The sequence below is a fragment of the Cryptomeria japonica genome, chromosome 1 (assembly GCF_030272615.1).
Source record: "Cryptomeria japonica chromosome 1, Sugi_1.0, whole genome shotgun sequence".
NCBI classification, from domain to species: Eukaryota; Viridiplantae; Streptophyta; class Pinopsida; order Cupressales; family Cupressaceae; genus Cryptomeria; species Cryptomeria japonica.
Window position 1 is genome coordinate 49,220,628 of NC_081405.1, and position 23,091 is coordinate 49,243,718.

A 23,091-nucleotide genomic window follows, 5' to 3' on the forward strand; every position below is an offset into this window, starting at 1 on the left:
GATTCAAAATGAGAATCAACTACCTTTAACATACTCCTCAACTTATCAGAGGGAGTATCAACTGAATCTTTCTTGAATGATGGCAGAATTTTCTCCAGTACACTTGTCGCCATAGAGATCAGTTATTTCTCCTCAGAATGATATTTCAATAAATCTTTGAGTGCTTGAACCAAAGATAGAGAGTTAAGATCAATAGGTCCTTTGGTGAGATCTGTGTCTATGATAACCTGTTTCCCTTTGTCCACAGTGTCTATTGCCACTAGAACCTGTTCAATCTTATCTCCATCGTTCTCCTTCTCTACCTTCTCTGCTTCTTCTTCTTTCTTAGCATCCTTTTCCTTTCCAACACCAAAATCCTCAGTTGCCTTCTCAGATTCAACATTTATCACCAGAGCATTCTAATTAGCTTCACCGGTATCAGTAACCTTCTGATTATCAACAATATCATCTCCAACTATATCTTGTTTATTTGTCTGCACATCCAAAGCAGAGGTATCATCCTATACATGTAATTCCATAGGGGTGTCAACTTTTGCTAGATTAATCTCATATTTGTTCTATTCCAAAACTTGTTTCAAAATTGTTTACGTCTCCTTGGCCACTTCATCTAATTTTCTAAGCATGATCTTATTTACCCTGGTTTTGTTTTTGAATCTGCTCTTAGCCATCTTAAGGAGTCTGACAACTTCACTCTAAGAAATCACAAAACACAAGTTAACTAATACATACTTTTTTATTCTCTCATATTCTAAACTAGTCGTATACCTCCTGGCATCCAAAATTTCATATAAATCCTTCAGAATCATAGATGATAATTCTATTAGGGCTTTACTATATACATTCATGTACTATACAATGGATTCCTCAGAAGTTATGTGATCATTCTCATCACAATTCTCATAATATTCAAATATATTCTTCAATTTTCCTTCCTTCACTACTTCATCTACTATCTGACTAAGTGAAATTGGGGGCACAATAGTACAGTTACCTTCTAGTTTACCAGACTTCAGAGCTTCATCAAGCTCAAACTTGGGCTTCTTACTTTGACGAGGTCTACCGAATTTCTCAACTCCAACTTTCTACTTTTTGCTTGGCTGGCCTTCACCGGATGGTGGCTTCCTGACTACCTGGTAGAGGTAGAAGTCATCTTAACTTCCCTCACTGCATCATCAAATTTTGTCTCTTCCTCGGTAGTTGTTGCCACATAGAGTCTCTCAGGCTTCCCTTTCTTCCTCTTCTTTTCTCCACCGGATGATTTGGTTTGAGGCTTAGGTGGAGAGATAGACTTTTGAGCACTGAAGGAGGGTGCTGACTTTGTTTGCCTTGGCTTTGGATTAGTCATCGGTTTAGTCTTCTTTGGTTGAACCATGTCCTCTTCTTTTAGGATGTTTTTCTCATGGGCTTTGTGAATTGCTTCCTTAGTGGTGCCCATATCTTTAGTGAGTTGTTCTACTTATTTCCTTACTCTCTTTTGCATAATAGGCTTGGTGAATTGATAATGCAAGCTTAAACATTTCTCTTTATAGATCCAAAATCTCTCTTCCTTCTCATCCATTGGCTTGCTGAAAATATGTTGAGCATACATGTCAAGTGTATTAGCATCAACTTCATACCCCATGGGCATGATCCATACTGTTCTAGGCTCAACAACTTCCATTAGGCATTGGTCAATTTCCACCATGAAGCATATGGTGTCCTCATACTTCTCCACAATCTCCTTTAGGATCCTTTCCCTACTCTACATCATGCCTTGGAAAGACTTAAAATATCTGCGCAGAACAACTTCCTGTGCTTGTGCATCACCTAATCCTTGTAAGGCTTTCTTGATCTGCACTGCCACCAGTTTATCATATGCCCATTGTACCTTACCTACACTGGGGATTTCATTCATGAAATAGAAGGCCAAACAGACAATCAAAGTTTCAAAATTAAAGACATGCTTCTTATCCTGCTTAATCTTCTTCAAATTGCTCATTAATTCACTTAGAAGTACTCCACATAGGTCATACAACTTGTTCTCCTACAAAATTTGATATGTTGCATAAATTGTTGTACGAGAGACTGAGTTAGCTTTGCTAGATTGATATACCTTATAGCTTGTTACCATGGATGTGAATCTCACATCATATTCAATGATATCACTAATTGTCATTGATATGTTGTCATGTTATGAACTAGTTACCTTTTTCACTGTTGCCTTCTTCACATTTCTCAAGCCGAGGACTTCACCGATTGCAATCAAACATGTTACTGTTTGGATTACATTCTTGGTAATCTTATATGGTTTGTCTAGCCATATGAATTCATCATGGACTCTGCTCAAAATATACCTAACCCATTCAGGTTCATCAAAAACCAAAAAGTTCACGAACTGAATGAAACCCTTATCCTGTAAAGATTTGAAATCTAGTTTAAGATTGCCCATACTGTCAATCATGTGCTTGGTGTAAAGTGAGAGCATTTATGTGTTTCCAAGATCCTCATTATTGTAGTGGATATATGCCCTAATCTCTTCAACATGCAATACCCTATATGGAACATATGAGAATGCATCATTCGGGTCGTCTTCCATTGATTTGTATGGATGCTTCTAGAATTTAGGTCTTTCCCTATCAGCTATCTTGACAACTAACGGAGTTGCCACACTAGAACCAGATGATGCCATTATCAAAATCTAGGTTATGGACAAATAGCTTCAAACTCAGAAATTACCTTTTTGACTTCAAACGGATGCAAGAAATCTTTGTCAAATCCACACAAGCTTTGTTTCATTGCACAATCTTCTTCACCACACTCTTCTTCTCTTTCGCTTCATATGTAATGTGAAAAATGAATGTTAAATTTCCTTTTTAATCCTTCAAATACCTAAATTTAAGGTGCAATAAATGCTCAACCCTAAAGTTCTTTTGGATGCCCTCAAACTCATGAACATTGTACGAGAGCATCAAATCGACATCAGATCTTCCAGATATCTCTTAGGATCATCTAGACAATCCTATACAATCATCTACAGCCACTCATAGCTAGTTATAGATCTCAGAAAGGGGGTTTTAAGGATCTGCATGAAAAGATTCCCCCAAAGGCCAAATGCCTTAGTTACTAGATGAAGATCCAACACCAAAATTAGGTGTGGACCCATTCTCTGCATTTGAATCATCCTTCTTTACCCACATCTTCTTGTGCTTCTCTTTGATCTCTTCAACCTTTGCTTTTCCTTTGTTGTTTGCTTTGTTGTTGGGTGTTGGAACATTCTTGCTCATGTTCTTTCTTCTACAGTATTTTGCAATATGACCAGTTTTGTTGCAAGCATAACAAATAGTTTTGTTTCTCTGATTAGATATATAATTACCTTGATTTCCTCTAGATCTACATTGGTTAGCAATATGTCTAAATATTCCACAAGCATAACATCTTACATTTCTCCTATTTACCATACTTTTGCATTCAATTGACTTGTGACCATATTTATTGCAATTGATGTAGTATTCTGATTATCTTTATTTTTGCATTGACTTGCCATATGACCAAATTTATTGCAAACAAAACATTTACCATTGAATTTATAAGCATTAGGTTGTCTTACCAGAGGTTTCTTATTCTTCTGATGATTGCTTTGACCAGATCCAGAGCTTTCTCCTTTCTCAAATCCAAGTCCTCCCATATCACCTTTACTCTTCTGACTTTGTAGCATTTCATCTAGCCTGAGTGAGCTAGCATTGAACTATTCTTTGTACTCATTAGTAGTGGTAAGTTCATCTCTTAGAATTATAATGTGTCTCTCAAGCTCTTGCTCATTATTCTTGGATTGTATCAATTCAAGCTTTAGCAGGTCATCTCCATGATTCAATCTGCAACATTAATCAAATCTATCCTTCAATGACTGAGTCATACTTTATTCACTCTTCTTCCTATCTTCAATATTCTTTGTCAGCTTCATCACAATGGATTGCATTTCATTCTTTAGGACTGCATTATCTCTAGCATTTTTTTCACATTCATCTGTCTTGTCTTTTAGAACTTGATCATCAATGATTTGCTCTTCTTTCTCCTTTATTTTGTCCATCGACTCCTTTCTCTTCTCTGTGGATGTGTTCACTTGATCTTTCAACGACTCAATAAATTTTCAGCAACACACAAATTTATTCTCAGGCTACTTTCTTCTTTCCTTGTTGTATCTAGGTCTTCATGTGCCACAATAAGATGCTTCTGCAAACTGCAGTCCATTGATTCAATCTATCAAACCTTCCTGAAGTTGTTAGGCTTCCTCGAAGGAACTAATCTCTAATAATAATTGTTGGAATTAATGAACAGTGAGAGGGGGGGTTGAATCAGTGTTATGCAACAACTTTCTTAAACTGATTCTTTAACCACCAGATACAAATAAATAAAAGTAAAGTGTAGAAACTGAATGCAAGCAAACACAAAACCATAACACTAGAATGTTTATGTGGAAACCTAGAAAGGGAAAAACCATGGTGGGATTGAAACCCACAATATTATAATACTCTGACTAGGAGTATGATAATATTACAAGAGGGGAATGCACATGCATTCAGGCACACTGCCTAGAGTTCACTGCTCAATTATAAAAGAGGGCTACAACCCAGAGGAAGGCTCACTGCCTTACAAGTGATTAAAAATGATAACTGATTGAATGAACCAAAGAGTAGTATATACCAATTCCAAAAGGCAGTTCCAGTTAAGCGCAAGTAGTCTTCTTCCACTATTCTGTCTCTCTAATCTGTTTTATTGCTCTGTCATATACTAGAGCACAAAAACCTTCAATCACACACACAAATTTTTGTACAATCGCTCATAAAAGCTTCACATACTCACATCTCTTACCAAAATGATCAAATGAACCGGTCTTATATATCCGTATCAACAAAAAAATTCTACTTCCATGTCGGCTCAAAAAACCGCATAATATGCAACATGAAATGTGTAACCATAAGTCGGCTTAATTCGATTACCAATCCATATGCAGAATTAAAAAAATTGATAATAAGCTTCCCACATGTCGGCTCGACCACCTCAAACTCAAAACCAATCATTGAAATCATCCCAAAGATTGCGCACAACATGTTACACCAAAATAACTTTGTTCTTCCTGAATTATCGGATCCCGAATCTTCAATCTTGCATGAGAATCAATACCAGAGGCTAGGATTGCGAAATAAGTTGCCTCGAATGTCCAATCAACTACCTCTATCACCGCAACCAAAATGGAGATCTGCACAATGTACTCATAATATGTCTCATAATTTATTCCACCTTCCAAACTTAAGTATAAATGAATATCAAACTTCCCAAATTTTCGGTAGATCACTTCTACATACCAGATAGAATTTCTGAGCTGAGTTGCCATCAATGACAACCCAAAAGCATTTCACATGTATAAATATCTACTGGTACAGTGTCTCTTGCCAACACATGATTTATGGCCTTGAACATAAACCAAACACCTTATTAACCTTTACACTTGATGACATTTAATCTTTTGCAAATGCTAGGACCAAACTCAAGACTTGTTGAAAATTGAGAACATAATGTTAAGGGCTATTTTGGCTGCTTGAAAAAATAGACTAACATTTTTGGCGACCTCTATGGATGTTTTGCTAGTTAAAACTCATAAGACCAGTAGCCTTGCATATCCATTGGATAAAAGAGTCAAAAAGACCTAAAACAAGCTCTCAACCAGATTTGAACACAACTCACACCTCAATGACTAACAAACTGATTGTGCCAAAGCACTTGGAGGAAAATAAAACTAACAATGTTCTATAACACTTATTGAAAAGGAAATCTGACCTAATCTAAACTAACCAACAATGAAACTTGATCAAATGAAACCAGTAACTAGTTCTCTGAAGTAGCTGCCCTTTCTCATTTGCAAGCAATTTTTAACATGGTTTTGAACAACTAGAGAAAGATGAATCATGGATAGACAACCAACAAATAGTTGCAACACCCCTTGAAGAACATACACAAGTTCACTTACCTCCTCATACCAAGCATAAACATTATTGTTTTGACATGGATAAGTGAGATGGTAGTGATCTTCTTTAGTTGCAACCCCATGCTTGGGTGCAAGCATGACTGGTTTGTCTTTACTTTCCTCCATCCTAGCTAGATGTTTGACTGGACACCCCCTTGAAATTTTTTTTTTGGAGCTCTCTTTGTTGGTCTCATGTTGATGAATTGATTCTTCAAATTCACTTTGCAGGTTAAAATGAGGCATCTCATGTGATTCAAATGGAATCACGACTACATTTTTCATTTCATTGTGTTGATCACAAATTTATGATTTGGAATATAGTGGCTTGTCATCAAGATTGGAATAAAAGTCCTCTATGATACCAAAAAATATATTTTCATCAAGCTCCTTTTCATATATCACATGTTCCTTTTCAAAAATATCAAAACCAATACCTTGAAAAATAGGCTCTTGTTTCTCATCTTGTTCAACTTGATGGATAATTTCATATATATCAGCCTCTTCATCCTTTAGAGCAAGTTTGCCTTCATTTGCTTCTTGATGAACTAGCTCCCTATCAAAGTTGTTTTCATCTTCTTGCTAATCAAAACTTGTTGATGGTGTTAGTACAGATATGCTTTCTTAAATCTCATCAACAAAAAATGGAAGTTCAATAAATAAATCAATCTCTATCCCATCTCTCTTATCATCTATCTCGTGTTCATCCTTTCTTTGCTCAAAAAAACCTGGAAGCTTATTGAACGAATCAGATAGAAGCTCCTCATTAACACTTACTTCTTGCTCTTTAACTTGGTGTCCTAGATCATCATACTTATCATTTACCTGTTGTAACTCTGATTTTCCTAATTCTACATACTTTGTAAGTGTATCAACAACAGATAACACTTTTTCTACCTCAAAATTTTTTTCCTTTTTTTCAACAAACCAACTCTTTTGATATACAATAGGACCTCCTGGAGAAATATAGATGATGCTAGGACAGGAAGGCTGATTTACAAAATGATCTCGATGAGTTTGTGGAGTTTCTTGAGGAGAAGCCAACTCTTCAATGGACTACTCTTGATTGATAATGGACTGGCTTTTCTCTTGTATTGGTTGAACTTGTTCAAGCATAGGTTCTTGTAATGGAAAAAGCTTCTTTTGGGGAATGATGGTCTGATTTTCAACATGTCCAACCTCTTGTATAGGGTGAAAACTTCTAAAACTTGAGATTTTAACTTTAGAAGACTTACTTGAAGGTTGAATAGGCTCATTTTGCCTGAAACTTGGAAATTTATGCTCAGGAACCCTTTCTTCAAAGAATGGATTTGGAAAGTGAAGTGTTTCTTTATTCTCCATCTTTTCTGCTTGAGCCAACAAAAGATTCATTTGTTATTCTTTAGCAATGACATCCCTTGTAAGATCTTCTTCATGTTGCCTCTTTTGTGCCTCCAACTATTGCTCATGAAGATAGGCCCGGTAAGCTAAATCTTCCTACTGCAAATCATACTCCAACTGCTTCTTTATATTAGCAGGAGGTGGAGGCACAAGAAAGGTATGAAGAAGAGAAAATGAAGCTAATGTTTTCTCAAGACCAAAAGGTAGAAGCCCATTCAACACTTTCCTTTCCAAACCCATTCTGTAAAGAAGGGGTTCCTATGTTCAATTGTAACTAAGCTTCAAGCAAGAGAAACCTTTTGAAGAATCCACTTGCATTCAAAACACCCAACAAATTCCACAAAATCACCTAACAAGTCAGCCTACTTGTCCTCTTACAATTCATCTTTATCGGGGTGGACCTGTGGTTTACCAAGAGAGATAGTCTAGTGAGAAAACAAAGGGATTTATTGAGGGAGAAAATGAGTCTTTTGCTGATAATACACTTGTCCATGAGGTCCAAATTGAAAAATGAGACTTGCAACTAGAAAATGGTAGGCAAAATGGGTTGGGACATCAAGATGTCAAGCAAGGAGGAGGTCATGAGTATCATTGATGAACTTGTTGGTATTTTGGTATGGTTTTGTCATTGATGTCAACACCTACTAGCACTTTGGAGATCTAGCAACATTCACCGGCAAGCAAGCAACTATTGCACAGTTATTGGTATATGGTTCATCGGCAGGATATAATGATCACCGGCACTTGGAATGATATGGAAGACACTTGGTAATGTCGAAGACATCATGTGGACACTTTGTTTCCAAGAATTAATCATTGGTATATTCATATTTACATATTTTCTTTTACAGGCAAATAGGTCCAGGGTTATCTAGGGTTACACCGACAGGTTTATCTTTTCCAGATCAGTATGGCACGCTATGGAGATGATTTATTATTGTTGTAAATGCATTAATCCAACATGTTCAATCGGTTATTGCATCGGATATTATATTGTTTGTAAAATGTTTTTTGTAATATCTTGTAGAGCCGACCTACTAAAATTGGTCTTAGGGTATGGTATAAATGTAAGATCGAATGTGGAATGTGAAAAAGAATTGTGAGAAGGTATATGCGAGATTAAGTAGAGGTATACACGAAGACATCATTTGAAGGTGAAACTAGGTTTTTGTAGAAGCATATTAGCATTACACCGGTACTGAATCCAGCATATGAAGATGCTATTTTGTGTAGTACATTCTTATTGGATTTAACCATCCAACTGTAGTTAGTGTGACTCCCATTTTGTGATTGAGCAGTGAGCTCTAGGCTGTTGGCCTTTCTGCATGTGCAGACCCCATTTATGTACACTTACTATCTGCAGTAGTATCATCTGATTGTGGGTAAGGTTTCCCACCATGGTTTTTCCCCTTACAGGGTTTCCACATACAAATATTGGTGTTATGTGTTGTGGATGACTTTGTGTTTATGTTTCATGCATTAATCTTTACCGGTATAGCAATTTACTATTAACACTATCTACCGACATACTTAACTGGTTTACCGGTATTAAGCATTAAGTTGGTTAAATGGTTTTTGGTTTGAATTTATTAGACAACTGATTCACCCCCCCCCCCCCCCCTCTCAGTTGTCTCCGGGACCTAACAGAACTGCCATGTTTTGATGACAACGATGAAGAGAGCATGCAAATACTAACATTAACACAAGTTTTTGAGTAGTTGAACCATGATGAAAGGTTGGTTTATGAAGATAAAAATGAGGTTCCACAGTTTGGTTTGATGAATTGCCCCCTTTTGTTGAGGATGATGAGGGAAACCTACACAAACTAGCATCAACAATAGTTTTAGAACGTAAAGATAATGCTATTTTGGAGTTTGGAGTTTTTGATGATAGTTGTCATGAAGCAAAGTTCAACTCTCCCATTCAAAAGGGAAACGAAGGAATTGAAGAGGATACATTTTGGGATGAGATGAAAGTTTTTTGTTCAAGCTTTGATGCCAAATCAGTATCCCATAAGTTAGAAGATCATAAGCAACTTGAGAAAGATGAGAATCAAGAGTCTATTTTCTAAGGTGGGGATTTTTTTATGTTTTTTCAGATCCTTAAGAAAGTTATTCTAAGGTTGAATTAGAACATGTTATGCATAAGGAAGCTAACAAGGAATTTGAGGATGATTATTTTTCCAATATCATAGAGGGGTTTTGTTTAAAACTTGATGATGAATCAACACTTCCTAAGGCAGAAGTTTGTGAGCAGCATAATCAAGTAGAAGAATTAGCCATGCTTTCCTTTGAATCACATTGGTCAACTCATTCCAATCAGCAAGAATCAGTTCATAAAGATGAGACCAACAAAGAGAGTTCCAAGTTTGTCTTGTCAGGGGGATTTCCTATAAGGTATCTAGCTAGAATGGAGGCTAACAAATCATTTGAGATCATGATTGTGCCCAAGTATGAGGCTTTAGTTATAGAACAACAATCTCACCTCACTTATTCACTTCATAACAATACTATAAACTAAAATAAGTCCGTAAGTGAGATTGTTTTATTCTTCAAGAGATTCAAGAGTCATTGTAGCAGTTGGTTAAGCATTTATCACTCCTTCATATTCTCTTAGTTACTCATGAACATGACAAGCATTGCAAAGTAGGAAAAAAAGGTAGCTATTTTAAGTCACTAGTTAATGGTTTTGTTTAAATAGTTTGATCATTTGGTTAGTGTAGGTTAAGTTAGGTTTCAAGTTAAATAAGTGATGTTGTGCACAACTAGTCAATTGGTTCTGAGTTCAATAGGTGAACAAGTGTTGGCATTTTGATGATGTTTAGTTGTGATTGTCATTGATGGACACACACTTATTTGTTATATGAGTTATTCTCAACCGGTACTATGTGATGTATTGTTCAAACTAGTATTATATGTCGTTGTATGTATAGTCTTTGTTTGTAGAAGACTATCAATGTTTTGCAAAAGGAGCTTACCGGTCAAAGCATGACCGAGGACCTCAAGTGATATAAGGACTTCAAGTGGTACAGGGACTTCAAGAAGTACGAGGACCCCAAGTGACAATCAATCTTTTTAAGATCGGAACACTATGTTCAAGTTTACCAGTCTTTGTTTGTAAACTGGTAATCGGTATACTGTGTTTTGTTAACCGACAAACTTGTAAAGTGTGATGAGTTATCATCCACCGGCACTGATGCGGTGATTTTGTGTCATGTTACAATTGTGTCTAGATGCACTGTACCTAGTAAATTGTAGTCTAATCTCATTGGATTGACATGAAATCAGATTCCTATATGAGGACATCATGTTTAGGGTTTTGTATGTATGGGTGTGAAGTGTTGCACAAGAAGATTAGGTCTTTTGCGGAAAAGGTATCTTGCGACAAAGATTGAATAGAAGACTGAAGAAATGCTGCAATGCATTAACATAGAGCTATCAAGGATCTAAATAAGCATTATGTGCTAATTTATAGATCACTTACTTGTTGATTACTAATCTCTTCGACAAGTGAGAAACCCTTAACCGGGTAGGCTTAGTTAAGCCTGTTCTAAATCCTCTAACAAGGTGGTTCACAGTCGTGGATCTAAAATCCTTTAACAGGGTATTCTTTAACATGACTTATCTCCTAACAAAGATCTAGATTCCTAACAGGATTTGTTCTGGTGAAGAACATTGTAAGGCCTTAACCGGTCTGAACTTAATCGGTCTGGTTGTTATTCTACAGATAGTAGACTTATGAGTTTTACTCACCGTGGTTTTTCCCATTTGGGTTTCCACGTCATAATATATTGTGTTATGGTAATTGTGTTATTGTGGGTGAATTCTTTATTTGCTACTTGGTTTTTCTGTTTATTAACCGGTTTACTGTTTAAAGGGTTATACTGGTCTGCAGTAAAATTGCTTAAGTATTTGTTAAAGTTTTTGGGTATACTAATTCACCCCCCCTCTTAGTATTCATCAATTGGTATCAGAGCCAACCTTTCTTTAAGTCTAACCACTTGAAAGGAGATATGGGGGAATACAACATGAGGGAACTCACTCACCATCTAGCTGAATCTAAGAAAGCCTATGATGAACTTAAGGTCAAGTATAAAGCTTCTTTGGCCAAAAGAAGAAAACTTGTTGACCAAATGCTGGAAATTATTGAAAACAACTCTTTTGATGAAGCAGACATGGATTCCCTAGTCGAAGAAGTGGAGAAAATGAATGAGTCCAAAACTAATTTGAGGAGGGAGCTAGAAGGACTGACCATTAGGATGAGTCAGGAACTAGAAAACCGAAGAAAAGTTGAGGATCTAGTGAAGGACAAGGAGCACGAGATCTCTAAGTTAAAACAAGAAATTGGTACCATTGCCGCTTATATGCAAGAGGGTAAGGAAGAGAAAGAAGAAATGCAAGTAGAACTTAATGCAATGATTTCTTAGAATGAAACCCTAATGAAGACCAATGGAGCTCTTTCCAAAGAACTTGCAAAGTTTATCCGGAGTGCTGCAAAGATGGACCAAAAGCTGGAATCAATGAAGCCATCAAAGGATACCTCTGGACATGGTTTCTCTACATATGAGGAAGGTGAATCATCAACCAAGATTGATGCACCAAAAGAGAAACTGGTATCTAAGAACAACAGTAAAAGAAAGGGTAAGCCAAAGTTCAAACCTGTATGCTTTAATTGTCATAAGGAAGGACATACTGCCAATGTATGTAGGAGAAAGGCTTATAATAATTTCCCTTACATGCAAAACAATGTGTATGATCACAAGGATAGAACTGGTAGATTTAATGGTCATTGTTATGTATGCAACAAGTTTGGGCATAGATATTTTGAGTGCAGATCGGTTATGAACAACCCTGGAGGTTATGCACCTAGATCAAAAGGAGTTGTCCAAGGACCTCTTATGAACCAGATTCCAAACCAATATAGAACCTATGACCACAGGTCAAATGGTTATGGAGTGACAAACGGTTGGAGAGCAACCTGTGTGATCTGTCATAGTAGCGGTCACACTGTTGCAACATGCAGGAGAAAGAATGGAAAGGTGAACACTAGACCATGGAGAGCACCTGGTATGGTATGCTATCATTGTAATAAACCGGGACATCTTTCTAGAGAATGCAGAATGAGACAGAATCCATCGGAAGATAAACCAGTCGACCCAGAAGATAAAGGAAAGGTCGATGTTGAAACCGTTCAAACCGATATGGATAAAATCTGGAAAAAGAAATCTGAAGAGAAGCCACAAGATGCACCAGTTTCCACACCTAGTGTGCAGACCCCTGAATCGGCAAATTGAGCTTCAAAAAGCTTAAGGGGGAACATAGCAGTAACAATGTTTTGAACCCCCGAAATATATCGATAAAGTGCTTTTATTGGTATTGGTTACCTGTCAACCGACAAAAGAAATAAAGTGGTAAAAGGTAAAATTAGGGTTTGTACCCTAACAGTGATGCATTTATTATGGTAGGTAGGAGCATGTATAAAGGTGATTCTTGTAGTCATTTTTACTTACCTATTTTCAAAGAAGAATTTGTCTAACTTAAGAAGTGCAATAAAAGCGATCAACTCTTGCATTCAGAGAAATCCGAAAAGAAATCTTGTGCAAGACCTAGCAGACATTTCAAGTTATCCAAAGTGGAGGTCAAAGTGTTAAAGCAAGATTTTGGAGAACTGTGTTGTGCTCGACACCAATGAACCCTAGTTCAAAGTGAAAAGGTATTTTTCATCAAATCACTCTTATCATTCATAATTATTTAGACATGGCTTCTACATCCAAAGTCTCTTCTAGTTCTTTCGCACCTGAGGAGTCATCTGAATCTCTTAGGAAGAAGGTGAAATACAATGCCCTATCTCAAATTCTTGCTAGAGTCATTGTCGAAGGGGATGTCTCTGGTTATATTGATTGCAGACTGAAAGACCTAGGGTCTCTAGTGATTCACTCCCAGCTGAGTTTGTTATGTGGAAAAGATAAGAAAATAAAACCAGAATACAACATGATCGAGAAGAAGAAATTCCACAATGGTGTATATTTTCTCGAGGAATTCACAGAAGATCATATACGAATTATTCTTAGTAGGGTTCATGGTGACAAGATGTATCTTGAGAGAACCCATGATATCACATCGGAGGCAATCCATGTCATGCCCAGTTTCTGCAATATTGGAGAAGTCCCCGTTCTTCGTAAGATCACAAAAGACAAAGTGACAGAGCTCACTTATTCTATGAGCGACAAGAGGGCAATGACTATCAACACCATAAGAGATGACTTGGTGAAGTATGCATGCATGGTGATCGGGTATAGAGTATTCTATGCTAGCACAATGAACTCTATTCCTACAGCTGCGGTGAATGCCGCTTATCAAATGATTAAGGAAGATGCAGAGTACGACTTGTGTACCTACATGCAAAAATAACTCATGGAGAATTTGAAATCCATTAAAGAAGACAAGACACTAAGGTTCAAATTTGGTCAACTACTTCTCGGGTTGTTTTTCTACTTTCAAGGGTATTTTCCGAGAGTTGGTGATGTTCAATGGTCAAGTGACCTACCAGTTACTAGACAAATCAAGGAGAGTTTGCAAGCAGTGGGATCTACCTATCCAGATATTCTGAACAAGTATTTTGATGAGTTCAGATTGAAGATGAACCAGAGAACAAGAATATCAGGTGACCTGCTTAAGAAGTATGAAGATGATATATGTTTCACGATCAAAGTGGATCATTGCATAATGGAAGCGTTTGAGCCTAGATAAGATGAAGTTGGTCCTATGGGCTATGAAGTGGTGAGCGATATAATCATTGGGTATGCCTCTACCCTACTTGCTTCACCGCTTGATCCAAAGAAGAAGAGGACCAGTACCTACTCTGAGAGGGTTAATCCTACTAAAGTATCGAAGAAGAAGAAGAGGAAATTTGTGCCATCGACATTGGCACCGATTACATCTGTTGTTAGTCCTAAAGTGACCAAGAGGTCACCGGCCAAGAAGAAACCAGAGGCTATTCTGCCTAAGGTATTTGAGAGGAAGAGGAAAACCAAGAACGAAGCACAGGATTCAGTAGACACTGAATCGGAAGATGAAATGAAGAAGGTGAGGCAATCGAGTAAGAAGACCAAGCCAACTGGTAATGTACCTACAACCTCTACACCGATAAATATACACATTCCTTCTTACAAGCCTATGACACATTATCAAAGGATTATAAAGAGCATTAGAAGGAAAATTCTTGATGATCTAAAAGATTATTTTGATGATCTTAGCGATACTGAAAAGCAGGAGGTAGAGCATGAACTTATTAAGTATTTATGTGATAATGATAGGTCTCTGATTGATATTAAAACTATTGTTTCTAATTCTTTGTATAATTATTTGGATAATAAATGACGCATTGTCATTGAAAAGGAGCAAACAATTAGAGAGAAAATTTTTGCTCAATATTTTCCAGATGCTTCCAATTCTGAAATAAAAGAGCTTCTTGATTGGTACAAAGACATATTTTTCATGAGAAAGAGAAGACTTCAGTTACTTGGAAGTAAAATATCTAAAGTAGAAAAAGATACTCATATGCAGGCTAAAGAAGTTGTCAAGATGCAGAAGGTATCCGAAGAAAATCGAGAGGCTGAGCAAGAGCTTGACCTATCAAAATCTAAACTGGATGAAACCTTCAATCATAAGGGAGAAAGAATAACTGAGAAAAATGATCCTATTGATGTGGATGCATTGGATGCTGAGAGTACTAAACCGGAGGAAGCATAGAAAGAAAGAGCAGATAAGGGGAAAGAGAAGGAGGAGAAAGAGGAGAAAGAAAAAGTGGAGAAGGAGAAAGAGAAGAAGGAGAAAGAGAAGAAGGAGAAAGAGGAGAAAGAAAAGTGGAGAAGGAGAAAGAGAAGAAAGAGAAAGAGAAGAAGGAGAAAGCAGAGAAAGAAAAAGTGGAGAAAGAGAAAGTTGAAAAGGAGAAAGCGGAGAAAGAAAAAGCAGGGAAAGAGAAAGTGGAAAAAGAGAAAGCGGAGAAGGAGAAAATGGAGAAGGAGAAAGCGGAAAAAGAGAAAGTGGAAAAAGAGAGAGTGGAGAAGGAGAAAATAGAGAAAGAGAAAGTGGAAAAAGAGAAAACTGAGAAAGAAAAAGTGGAGAAAGAGAAAGTGGAGAAAGAGAAAGCGGAAAAAGAGAAAGCAGAGAAGGAGAATGTGGAGAAGGAGAAGGCAGAGAAGGAGAAATTGGAGAAGGAGAAAGAGGAAAAAGAGAAGGCCGACAAGGAGGCTAAGGAGAAAGAAGAGAAGGAGAAGAAAAGACAAGAGGAGATCAAAGCAAAAGAAGGTGGACAGACTCCCAAGGAAACCAAAGATCAAGTTCAAGCCAAATAGGTTGATCCCACCGGTCACAGCGAATTTACTCTTGCTTGTCTCACCAAATCGGTAGATGAAAATGAGCTCCTGAGAAGTATTCAACTTGCTCAAGAAAGATTGGAGGAACTAAGAAGGAAGAAAGAAAAATATGTTATTCAACTTGTTGTTGACACTCTTTCAATCTTAGTCCCCGATACCGATCTTTCCAGTACCGACTCTTCACTGGCCCAGTTGAAACTTCTATGCACAGTAGTGGGTGATCAAGTGCAATCATTGGAAGATGTTGCCTAGGCTACTATAGAGAAAAAGCATGCAAAGGCACTAAAAGTTGCATTGGTGAAGCAATTTAATGAAGACAGAGCCAAGCTGATCCATCAGAGAGATGATATTAGTTTGGCAATGGCTGAAGGACATAAACTTTTGAGAAAAATCTGCCAACATGATCTATTCTATGATGATGCTCTAAAGAAGAAGGGTCAACTCCAATCAGAGTTAAATAAGTATATAAACAACTTCAAAGTGTCATAGGATTCCTTCACAGTGTATGGATAGACTGTACAAACTCATCGACAATAGATTGACGAGATTGATTCAGAGATCTGCAAGGGGTCTCAAGATCTGCAGAAACTTTAGTTGCTTTTGTTACCCAAGTTGCAAATTCTTCACAAGTGATTTGTGAACATGGACGCCATCATTGTCACTCAGTAATTAAGCACTATTGATGCCATGGAGGAATTAGCGTTCCAGATGAAAACTCAGAGTGAAATTGCCACCTCACTCCTAGATACGTGGTCTACAGACATGAAGGAATTTCTGAAAAACTCTAAATTCATTTTTGAAAAGTTTTACTCATTATTGTAATAAACACATACTCTATTTTCATGTTATGCAATATGATTTTGGCATGTTTGCATGACTTTGTCATTGTTAGCAAAGGGGGAGTGATATTGAATTGAAAATTTTATGGGGAGTGGTTTTAAAGTAATTCATGCTTGTAATTTTTGCAAAGGGAGTAGTGTATATGCTTAGGGGGAGTAATTTGATTATGACATCATTTTTGTTTTGTAAGCACTTAGATGTCAAATTTTCCTAAGTGTTGCCATCAATGCCAAAGGGGGAGATTGTTGGCATTTTGATGATGTTTAGTTGTGATTTTCATTGATGGACACACACTTATTTGTTATAAGAGTTATTCTTAATCGGTACTGTGTGATGTATTGTTCAAACCGGTATTATATGTCATTGTATGTATAGTCTTTATTTGTAGAAGACTATCAGTGTTTTGCAGAATGAGCTTACCGGTCAAAGAATGAATGAGGACCTCAAGCGGTACAAGGACTTCAAGCGGTACGAGGACCCCAAGCAGCAGCCCATCTTTTTAAGATCGAAATACTATGTTCCAGTTTACCAGTCTTTGTTTGTAAACTGGTAATCGGTATACTGTGTTTTGTTAACTGATAAACTTGTAAAGTGTGATGAGTTATCATCCACCGACACCGATGCGGTGATTCTATGTCATGTTACAAATTGTGTCTAGATGCACTGTACCTAGGAAATTGTAGTCTAATCTCATTGGACCGACATGAAATCAGATTCCTATATGAGGACATCATGTCTAGGGTTTTGTATGTATGGGTGTGAAGTGTTGCGTAAGAAGATTAGGTCTTTTGCAGAAAAGGTATCTTGCGATAGAGATTGAACAAAAGACTGAAGTAATGCTGCAATGCATTAACAGAGAGCTATTAAGGATCTAACTAAGCATTTTGTGCTACTTTGTAGATCACTTACTTGTTGATTACTAATCTCTTCGACAAGTCAGAAACTCTTAACCGGGTAGGCTTAGTTAAGCGTGTTCTAAATCCTCTAACAAGGTGGTTCACAGTCGTGGATCTGAAATCCTTTAACAGGGTAGTCTTTAAAAAGACTTATCTCCTAACAAAGATCTAGATTCCTAACAAGATTTGTTCTAGTGAAGAACATTGTAAGGCCTTAACCAGTCTGCCCTTAACCGGTCTAGTTGCTATTCTACAGATAGTAGACTTGTGAGTTTTACTCACCATGTTTTTTTCCATTTGGGTATCAACGTCAAAATATCTTGTGTTATGGTGATTGTGTTATTGTGGGTGAATGCTTTATTTTCTATTTGGCTTTTCTTTGTATTAACTGATTTACTATTTAAAGGGTTATACCGGTCTGCAGTAAAATTGCTTAAGTGTTTGTTAAAGTTTTTGGGTATACTAATTCACCCCCCCCCCCCTCTTAGTATTCATCAATAAGAAGGTGTTCTTGTTATTTGCTTATAATTCAATCAAGTAGATACATATCATTCATGACAGAGAATTTGTTTGTTCACTATCACAAACAATACATGTCTACTCAATGGGATTATAAGGAGTTATAGAAGTGTCATAGTGAGTTACAGTAGTGCAAAGGAATATTTTTCAAAGGTTTTTTCAAGTCAAAATGACTCTGTTCCCAATGGATAAGCTTAGGACACTCGTCTATGATTCTTAGCCGACAAGCATTTAGCAAAAATCACCAAATATGTTACCTTGGAAGAGAAACGCAATCAAATTAATAATGGATTCAATACAAGTGTTTTTAAAAAAGAAGAGTTTACAACTATGCATGTTAAAAATTGCTTTCTTTATTCATGAATTCAAAAAGTATTGTGTCCCACACAAGTTGTAGGGGTAACTTAATCTGTACACTATGAAAAGGAAATATACATTTATAGAAAAAACATATAGAAAGAGGAAGGGACTCATCATTGCCTAGAATGAAGAATCCGTTGTTGAATGCTTTCATCTTTAAGCTCCTCAGCTCCAAAAGTGTCTTTGCTATCCAGGGTTGCCTACAGGAAGAGAGAGAAAATGGTTAGAGCTCAGGGATCCTCATCAATCCATATGAAAAGTTAGCTAATGCATATTTAACTCTCATGATGTATCGGTTCAGATTATACAGTCACCTCATGCATCAGAAGGGAAAGCAAAGAAATCATCATCAATATTCATTAGAATATGAACTTCATTGTTTTATCTAACATGTTTGTTCAATGTGCAGGTACATGTATCGTGTTTATTACTGAATACTTTAAACTAATATCATAAACATCACAACACGTGGAGTAAAATGGGCTCCCACAAGGATTGAACCCAACATGTTATCATTTTGGTGTTTTGGTAAAGATTTAGTGTGTTATCCTCTATGATACGATGATTCAATCAAACATGAATCCATCATTGATAACAATGAGGTAGTAAATTCACTGTTATAAATAATAAATTAGTGATCAATGGGATCATAGTGACATGAACGCTAACAACCATGATACTCATCAAAGATAGTGACAATGATAAGTCAAGTGAAAGATAGTCCTCTTAGGAGCAACACAAAGGTGAGTCACTCTTCAAAGACAACATGAGCAGGTCACTCACAGAGAAAAGACATAATACACAATCAATAATAGTGCTAGGGTAGTAAAGTAGGAAAATCTTAGTCTAGACAGTGATCTAAAGGTTCTCAATCAAAGTGCAAGTGATAGATAAATCTGAAAGTGTATTTGCAGTCTTATGAAAATACATAGTTGTAGCCACAAGAACATAGGGTTTTGTAATAGCTAAGAAGGCACCTTCTTCACATTTTGATTTGAAAGATAGTCAAACTCAACCTTAATCATAAGTTCAGCCATCCAAAGTGAAGGATACAATCATCATGGTCACTGAACTTTCACAAGTCAAAGTAGTCCTCATCAAGAACAATGGCAGTGACAAAGGAATATAGTCACAACCAAGAGACTCAATGCAATAAAGGCAGTGACCTTAACAACACCATGAAAAAATGCCAAAAGGGAAGGTCGTGCAAATTGTAGAGAAGCCTTTAAGCAAAAATAATGTATTGATACCATGTAGAGAGTTTGCAAACCTGTGAACTAGAAGGGGAAGTACAAAGGCCATTGTCAAATACATCCATGAGACACAAGATGGCAGACTCAATACTCAATAAAAGCATGTCATTTGATACAAGACACCACAACAACTTATGCAAAGTTATAAAGAGCATCTCAGACATATAAGGGGCAGTGTCTAAAGAATAATGGTGTTAATATCATCATTCACAAAAGCACCTTCAACACAATCTAGTAGCATTTTTCAATGATCGATTTCAATTCAAAATAATATACAGTGAGAAGTTTGAAGGTCATAGCACTTCAAAAGATGACTTACTTAATATAGGGTTTCAAAGATTCATCTGAGCAAAAAAGAGAGTCAAGGCATAATGGCAGTGCAATGACAAAGAACACACAATTATAGAAGTGTCAACATTTGTGAAAAGGTTATACACATTCTTAGATGAAGCACCAAAGTCCCAAAGTTCAGAGAAACTATGAAATCACTCAATGATAAGAGGAGTGCATACCAAGAATGAACAAAGAGGCTTTATGATGATCACATGCATAAGGTTTAGGGTTTGATAGGAAGAAGGACAAATAAATGTAGTAATGGACCTTAGTAACAAAGATAAAAGACAGTCACAATATCTGACAAGAATAATGAGCCTTCAGATCCTTATAAGATGCACACCTCACAAAAAAGCTAAGGAAGATAGGTTGCAGTGAATGTAAAGACCTCAAGGAGTCAATACAGAGATGCACTAAAGTTGCAACAAAATCATTATCAAATAATGACATTAGAATAAGATTCATGATCAGATTATGGAGAATAAGATAGGGAGTGTCATTATGTCATTATCAATAAAAGTCTCAAGATGATTCAATAGTGCAGTCATATCATTCAAAAACAATGATTGGTAAAGATAAAACATAGTGGTTGCAATAGGCTAATGATAGATTATTGGGCCAAAATACTTAGAATTCCCCTTTAAGGATCTCAGTATAAAAGACAAACCTTGAAGTTTGCATAGTGAGAAGAAAGATAAACAGTCGATGCATTAAGACCATGTGATCATAGAAGTCAATAGCATCATCGAAAAAAAGGAAGAATAATTGCCATTCAACACGGTTGCAAGCTCAAAGTACAACGATCAAAGTGAAAGCTCTATTATAAAAAAAATTATCCTTCATCAATAACGTGGAAACTTCAAACATACTTCATAACGTGGAAACTTCAAACATACTTCATTTCATAGTCACATGATGAGAAAAGATATCAAACACAATAGCTGTCAAAATGGAGTCTTTATTTTTTTTCTACTTGGAGCTCTATTAGGGTTTGAGGTTGCATATTGCTTTAGACCGCATTTACTGCGGGACTTTTGAGTTTGTTATGGCTCCGACCAACTTTAGCTCAGCAATTGATGATGGTGCTGGAGTTGCTGTGATGGACCCTCATGGCGCCTTAGAACAAGCACCCTCGTAAATTTGTTCCGAAAGTGTTTCATGAGGTATGTCCTCGCCTGATGTTGTACTTCCTATTCAAGATTTTGATAATGCCTATGAGTGGCTTGACAAATGCACTTTGATAGGTTATTTTGTGGGTAGGATCCTCCTGAAAGCATGCTTCGTGACTGGGTCGCCAAAGCCTGGTCTCCTCATGGAGTTCGGCTTGATAGCGTCCAAAGCCTCACCAAGGGCTTCTTTTTGTTTTGCTTTTGAACCCTTCCCATATTGAGGCTATCCTCTCTCATGGGCCATGGACCATTCGGTCTTCCCTTCTGGTTTTCCAACATTGGTCTCAAGAATTTTCTATCTCAGATGACAAAAGTTACGAGGTCCGATCTGGGTTGAGTTCCCTGGTCTTTATTTTCCTTGTTGGCCTTTCATGAAAACTATTGCTCAGTCTGTTGGCAAAATTATTTGTCTTGAACCAGGCCACTTTTTTAATGCTCGCCCTCAAAAGAGGGTCTGTGTTGAGGTCGACCTTTCCCCCGACCTGAAATAAATTGTTGATATTCAAGTGGGAGGTAATACCTTCACCCAGAAGGTGCTTTATTTGAACCTTCCCAACAATTTCTATTGGTTCTAGTCGATGGAACACAAAATCAGGGATTGTCCCTTGGCTATTCCAAAAATAAAACCCCCTGTTAATGAGACCATCTCTTGACCTGTGGAGGGAGCTAAGAAGGATGAATGGACCACTATAGTTTGCAAAGGCAAAAACTTTGTGGCTTCAACCCAAAATCCAACCGTCAGATCAAGTTCTCAACCGATGGCAAAGCCTCCTACGTAAACACTGTCTGCCTAGGCGGTCTCTACACTGTCCACTTTGGTTTCAAACTCTGGCCAGCAGGGGAAGGATTATTTTAAGGGTGTCGCTCGACCCCCTTGGGTTTGCACTCCTCAGGCTACGTCTATAATTTTGTAGCCCTTCTAGGCGTGCTAAGATTGCAGATGGTGGTTCAGAAAAAACATGAGTTATTTCTGGTGGGGCTCTCTTCCCAGTCTCAGTTCAATTATTTTGCGCAATAACTTCTCCTCTCTTGGGGATGAGGATGACATGCAATATTTTTCATGAATTACATCTCATGGAATGTTCAAGGTCTCACAGACCTCACTAGAAAGTATTTTGTTAGAGATGTTCGTCAACATGTTTTAGGCCTGGATGTTCTCTTCCTTCAGAAAGTTAAAATTGTTGGTTTCATGCTTACTGCATCATGCCATGTTATTTGGTCGGATAGCCTTGTTTTTGCTTCCTAGCATGAAGTTGGTTGACGTGGAGTTGCTACTCTCATTTCACCTCGTTGGCTTTATGCGGTTATTTCTCACGATTTTGATCCCATGCAGCGCGCTGTATGGGCTTTGTTGTCAATTGATAATTATTTTGTTGGGATTATTAATGTTTATGCTCCCAATGATGCAATCGATAGATCACACCTATGGTGCTGGATTGCTGACAATCTGCCACCTGCAACTTGGGTCATGTGTGGTGACTTCAATATGGTTGAGGTGGCGACCGATAAGGATGGAATTTTGCCTTTTTGATGAACAGCTGGCGAGAGGGAACCCTAGTACTATATGCATAATAAGTTGGGTATTTTCGATCCCAACACCAACCGTCATTGCCTAGGTGGGGTCTAGCACACTTGGTCTAATTTCAGAGCTAGCTCAGACATAATATTTAAAAGGCTTGATCGTGCTATGATAACCGTGCAATCATTTTTTCTTTTTCTGAAAATCAAGATCTGCCTATCACTCCTCTCATTGATGTGATGTTGTTCAATCACTTCCCCATACAGTTTAGCATTAAATGGCAGCCAGCTAGGCCACATCCTTCCAAGACATAGTTTTACCTCAACATGTCTCTCTTGCATCATCAGGCCATGATGGCCAACATTCAAAGGGTTTGGAATTTGGAACTGAGGCCTCATCATCACACTGGTTGGATTGTGTGGTTGAATGATGCCATTTCCCGCTCTG